Source organism: Xenopus laevis, chromosome 1S, assembly GCF_017654675.1.
Source record: "Xenopus laevis strain J_2021 chromosome 1S, Xenopus_laevis_v10.1, whole genome shotgun sequence".
NCBI classification, from domain to species: domain Eukaryota; kingdom Metazoa; phylum Chordata; class Amphibia; order Anura; family Pipidae; genus Xenopus; species Xenopus laevis.
This window is the reverse complement of record NC_054372.1, coordinates 199836111-199842657: the sequence shown is the minus strand read 5'-3', so window position 1 is coordinate 199842657 and position 6547 is coordinate 199836111.

The following is a 6547-nucleotide window of genomic DNA, read 5'->3' as shown; positions in this document are numbered from 1 at the left end:
CTAAACATCAATACTGTGTGACCTGCCCCTGCCCAGATATTCACATCTAATACACAGAGTAACAAACCCAGTCATGTCTGGTGATGGGTTCAAGGCAATTTCAGCTTTCAAACGAGTCCAGTTTTTTATACTGTTGGTACAACAGGTCTGGGTTCTGAGAGGATAAATATATGTGAGTATACCTTATATGTAACCTTTACTTCACCTGTGAGGGTCCTGCTGGGAACTTTAAGTTCTCACTCCTTGGGCTTCCCCCTCCCCATGGAATGACTCTTATCAGCCAGGACTTACAGGAGGGCATTACAGCTCTGACCCCTCTGACCATAGTGAGAAGAGACCTGTTATGTGTCTGATTTAGATGCTGGTAGAAATATTTCTCATGATACCTTGGCCTGTTTTATTAACTATTACCATGACACATGAGCTAATGAATAGAAAGGGATTGGCATTCCCTGTGAGTTTCTCTAGATCTGGGCATGGCTTAAGCTAATCTGAATGTTGGTAAAATTGGGTCTGGTCCAACAAATTGTCCCCAGAGGCAGACTGTGGGCAAATGGTGGGCTGAATTTGCCTCCAAGGCAACCGCTTCATAACCTCTCTCCACTTGTTGCAAGCCTCTCTAATGATGGGGGTGACCCTGGTTTATTTGGTGGCACTTGCCCCTCCACCCTATGATGACATCAAAAAAGCAGACAGGTCGACGTGGGTATACAAATTGGTGCTGCATGCCAGGTCAGGTGTGGGTGGAGTAAAGGTGGCCATACACGCACCTATGTTATCGTACAAAATGAATTTTCACGACATTCGGTGTATGTATGGCAGGAGAGGAGCCAACCAATATCGGCAGAAGGCTTGGATATCGTTCAGCTTGTCTATCGGCACCCGAACATTGGCCACTGTTAGTGCTGAATCGTCAGATATTAGGTAGAATTCTATTGTGTCTGACGATTCAGTTCTACACGTGTGTACTGAAACAAACATCTTTTCCAGGAAAGATAGTTATTGTTACGTCTATGGCCACCCAGTGGTCGATCGCCTGATTTTTCCGCCTGGCCCGATCGACAAGCTGGCCGATATCCAAACCTTCTGCCGAAATCTGTCGTCTTGTTTCCTGCCATAAGCATGGGTTAAGGTTTAGTGCGGCTCAAGTATTGCTGCAACCGCACATCACTAAGGAAGCTGTCTCCCACAGAAACCATTCCAAGCAAATGATTATATTTGAATCATGTCCTGTTTCTCTGCAAGTTCCTTGTGCTTAAAGGAGAAGGAAAGGCTAAAAGTAAGTGAGCTTTATCAGAAAGGTCTATATAAATACACCAGTAACCCCTCAAAGTAATGCTGCTCTGAGTCCTCTGTCAAAAGAAACAGCACATTTCTTTCCTTCTATTGTGTACTCATGGGCTTCTGTATCAGACTTCCTGTTTTCAGCTTAAACCTCCAGGGCTAGGGCTTGAGCATGCTCAGTTTGTTCCTCTCTCCCTCTCTGCTGTAATCTGAGCTCACAGCTATGAGTGAGCAAGCAGAGACTTAGGCAGGAAGTGGTCACAGCAAGCTAATACTGCAGCTGCTACCCTAAACAAACAGAGAGAGCTTCTAGAGCTGTTTACTCAGGTATGGTAAATCATTCTGCAGAATAAATATAGTGCTATAGCTTGTGCTATTGTGGCTAATCTATTTGAAATAAACTGCTCTGGTAGCTTTCCTTCTCCTAGGCTGGGATACATACATTCTGGTACAGAAAAACCAATATGGAAAACCCCAGGTCCCAAGCATTCCAGATAACAGATTTTCTACCTGTACAGCCTTGCTGGGAGTGAGATCTTGCCAATTCCTGCTGGGCTTAGGGTAAGGCCACACTAAGCGATAGCGCGGCGATTTGACTCGCGGCGACTTTTCGCCGCGACTTTTAATCCGCAATCGCTTGCGAAACTTTGGCGCTGGCGTCTATGGGGAATCGCGCAAAATCGCCAGCGTAAAAACACACGCGGCGATCTTTTTTCTATTGTCGCTCGAAATCGCCTAGCGAGGTGATTTCGAGCGACAATAGAAAAAAGATCGCCGCGTGTGTTTTTACGCAGCGATTCCCCATAGACGCCAGCGCCAAAGTTTTGCCAGCGATTGCCGTTTAAAAGTCGCGGCGAAAAGTCGCCGCGAGTCAAATCGCCGCGCTATCGCTTAGTGTGGCCTTACCCTTAAGTGCTTGAGTAAAAATCTTGTGCCTGAATAAAATCTTGCCCTTAAGTATTCATCAAAGGATCACAGCCGGTATTCAAACTCAAAGCTCCACAGCCGTAAACAAGGTTCTGCGCCACAAGGTCTGAGCCCTTTGAAAAAGAAGAGAAGTAGTTAGTTGGTCAAACTCCTCCAGGCTGAGGGTACATTTAACAGTCTTAATAAGGGGATTAAAAGCTTTTGGTCAAATAGCGAGATCTCCCTCTCAGCCCCCCTTCTTAAGCTGTATAAAAGGTGTATCTTTCATTTTTCTACAAGGCAAATGAGTTACAGCTGTAGGCTTTCATTAATAGCTGACCATGTCACTGAGCTTAGCCGCTGGCCCTTTATTAAAGGAAATGTCCTAGATAGAGAAAACCTTGATAGGCACAGAGAGATCTTAAAGGATAAGTAAACTTTTAAAACAATTTAATGGAACATTGATGAGAGTGGTATTCTAAGAACATTTGCAATTTACCTTCATTATTTATTTTCTTTTTATTCCAAGATATTAAGGGATACATGTGCTGTTAAAGGGATACTGTCATGGGAAAAAAAATTTTTTTCAAAATGAATCAGTTAATAGTGCTGCTCCAGCAGAATTCTGCACTGAAATCCATTTCTCAAAAGAGCAAACAGATTTTTTTATATTTAATTTTGAAATCTGACATGGGGCTAGACATATTGTCAATTTCCCAGCTGCCCCAAGTCATGTGACTTGTGCCTGCACTTCAGGAGAGAAATGCTTTCTGGCAGGCTGCTATTTTTCCTTCTCAATGTAACTGAATGTGTCTCAGTGGGACATGGGTTTTTACTATTGAGTGTTGTTCTTAGATCTACCAGGCAGCTGTTATCTTGTGTTAGGAAGCTGTTATCTGGTTACCTTCCCATTGTTCTTTTATTTGGCTGCTGGGGGGGGGGGGGGGGAGGGGGTGATATCACTCCAACTGGCAGTACAGCAGTAAAGAGTGATTGAAGTTTATCAGAGCACAAGTCACATGACATGGGGCAGCTGGGAAATTGACAACATGTCTAGCCCCATGTCAGATTTCAAAATTGAATATAAAAACATCTGTTTGCTCTTTTGAGAAATGGATTTCAGTGCAGAATTCTGCTGGAGCAGCACTATTAACTGATTCATTTTGAAAAAAATTTTTTCCCATGACAGTATCCCTTTAATATGAATGAATTTTGTTACACCAGCTCCACCTGCTGGTCATTTTCCCACCAGTCTGACCACCAAGTAGTCAAGGAATTTGTCTGGAGAAAGAAAGAGGCTGCTCTGATGTTCTTCTGCTTAGGAAAGGTGTGAGAAAGGTTTATAAGGTTTTCTAATCGAGTGGGCACACGTGTGCCATGAGGCAGATGCTGAGGGTTGCCTAGGGCACCTGACCGACTTGGCCCACCTCTGCCATCACTCTTCTGAGAATGTTAACCCCAAGGATAAGGATCTGCATCATATTAATGCACAGCTAAACCCAGGGCCAGTGCTTCATGTTTCCTGCCCAAAGAAGCCTTTCTGCCAGAGATTCTTTCATTACACCCAGCCCCAATTTGGACAAAAACTTTCATTTTTGGACAAATCGGGAGGAGAGCAGCCGGCAGGAACTGTAGGCAACCAGAAAAAATGTCTGTGAACCTCTTCTGCCACCACCATAAAACTAAAGGTTAACATTGACACCCATTAGATTCTTCTAAATTAGCCCATAGTTCCTAAACTGTGACAAATATTGTACTAGACTTCCCATAAAACACGGGAGTGGAATTCAGAAGAAGTGAAAGTGTGGGTTCCAGGTGCTGGGGTCAGACTCCTCCGATTTTATCAGGAGTTACCAGATTTTAGCACTGTCCCCCCCGTCTCCTGTCCCGTTGATGCAGCTCCCCAATCTCTAACAATTTGAGGCAAAACTCCGGTGTGCACATGTGCATAACATTTCGGTCAGTGGAGTGAAATGTGCATGATCAGCGCGGTTTCAGCGGTCTCAAGAGATGACTTGCGGTTAGGGTTGCCACCTTTCCTGGAAAAAAATACTGGCCTTCCTTTATATTTATCTTTTTTGCCTTTTAATAACATTTTGATCAACCATCATTTTTACCGGCCAGGCAGGTAAAATACCGGCCAGGTGAACAACCCTACTTGCGCTATATGCATATGATGTAACTTCCAGTGATGTCATAAACCTGGAAATTTGTCATAAACTCCGGACATTGGAATTGCAAAACCCCCGCTAGCACCGCTCTTCACCCACAAACTTTTAGGGCCTGGGAAGTTTGTGCTGCGGAACTGACATGGAACCTGCGCTCTTGGGAGCTCGGAGCAGAGGAAAATTTGGATCTGACACGTTACTACACTGTGGTGCAGTAACATGTCAGATCCAAATTCGCTCCTGCCCTGCTGTTCTGGGACTGCTTTGTTAATTCCCCTAGAGTCCCTGTGTCCCCCTGAGACGACAGAGAAAACTGGATTTTTTGATACTCACCGTTAAAGGACAAGGAAAGGCAAAACAATAAAATCCAATTTTTACATTCTTTAATGAAAAAGAAACCTTTCTCCAATATACTTTAATTAAAAAATGTGTACAGTTTTTATAAGAAACCTGACTGTATGCAGTGAAATTCTCCCTTCATTTACTGCTGTGGATAGGAATTGTCAGACGGTCCCTAACTGCTCTGCAGGGAAACAATCATACTTATGTACAGCAGGGGGAGCCCCCGCCTTACTTCCCAGCCATGCAGAACTCAAGCAGCTTTGTTTATGACGATCCCTAAGCAGCCCAGACCACACTGAGCATGTGCAGGGTCAGGGTCAGGCCAAGATGTATAACAAAGTTACAAGATGGTGACCCCCTGTGGCCAACTTTGAAAGCATAAATCATTTGTTTGATTAGGCTTGTGGTGCAGTAAGTTCATGTTTATGTTTAGTATACAAAATACAGCATTTCTAGCCTTATTCTATTTTACACTTTCCTTGTCCTTTAAATCTGTTTCTCTGTAGTTGATAGGGGGACACAGGGCTTCCCAACCCTGAGCGAAAGTTGACTTTTTGGCTGTTTGGCTGTTGACTGTTTTACCTTTCTGCAAATTGTTAAAGGGATACTGTCATGGGAAAAAGTTTTCTTTTCAAAATGCATCAGTTAATAGAGCTGCTCCAGCAGAATTCTACATTGAAATCCATTTCTCAAAAGAGCAAACAGATTTTTTTATATTCAATTTTGAAATCTGACATGGGGCTAGACATATTGTCAATTTCCCAGCTGCCCCAAGTCATGTGACTTTTGCTCTGATAAACTTCAATCACTCTTTACTACTGTACTGCAAGTTGGAGTGATATCACTCCCCTCCCTTCCCCCCCCCCCAGCAGCCAAACAAAAGAACAATGGGAAGGTAACCAGATAGCAGCTCGCTAAAGCTCCCCATAGACGCGACGATTCTTCTTGCGGAACGACCGATTTTAGGGAAGTCTGACAAATCCTTCGAAATTATCGTGCGTTTAGTGGGATTCGAACAATCGTACATCTTATAATTTTTCTGCAGACATCTGTCAGGAAATTGATCGGCCAGGTCGAAAAATCTTTGTCGGTCCCAGTGCAATGTATCTATGTTTGCAGGGCCAAGCAGCTCCCCTTTGTTTTCCTGCCAAATTGGTCTTTTTAGTTGATGGTAAATTCATACGATCGTTCTGAGAAGATTGTGGTCTCACGATCAGGATCTGATCTTTTAAAAATCTCAACATCTATGGCCACCTTAACACAAGATAACAGCTGCCTGGTAGATCTAAGAACAACACTCAATAGTAAATCCAGGTCCTACTGAGACACATTCAGTTACATTGAGAAGGAAAAACAGCAGCCTGCCAGAAAGCATTTCTCTCCTGAAGTGCAGGCACAAGTCACATGACTGGGGGCAGCTGGGAAACTAACAATATGTCTAGCCCCATGTCAGATTTCAAAATTGAATATAAAAAAATCTGTTTGCTCTTTTGAGAAATGGATTTCAGTGCAGAATTCTGCTGGAGTAGCACTATTAACTGATGTGTTTTGAAAAAAACATGTTTTCCCATGACAGTATCCCTTTAAATTATGATAATCCCTTTTTTTCAAGCAGTCTCTTTGGTACAAACTGAGGGATTATGGCAGTGTGGGGTTAAAATGGAGTCCCGGACACGCCCCTGCAAATCAGTTCTTAATTGTCCTGCCTCCTAGAGGGTGGAGCTTAACCCCTAGAGTCCCTGTGTCCCCTGAGCTGACAGAGAAAAGATAAATATATAGGAAGGCCGGTATTTATTTCCAGAAAAGGTGACAACCCCTGGGGACCCTACTGCCAAACAGTGACAGCA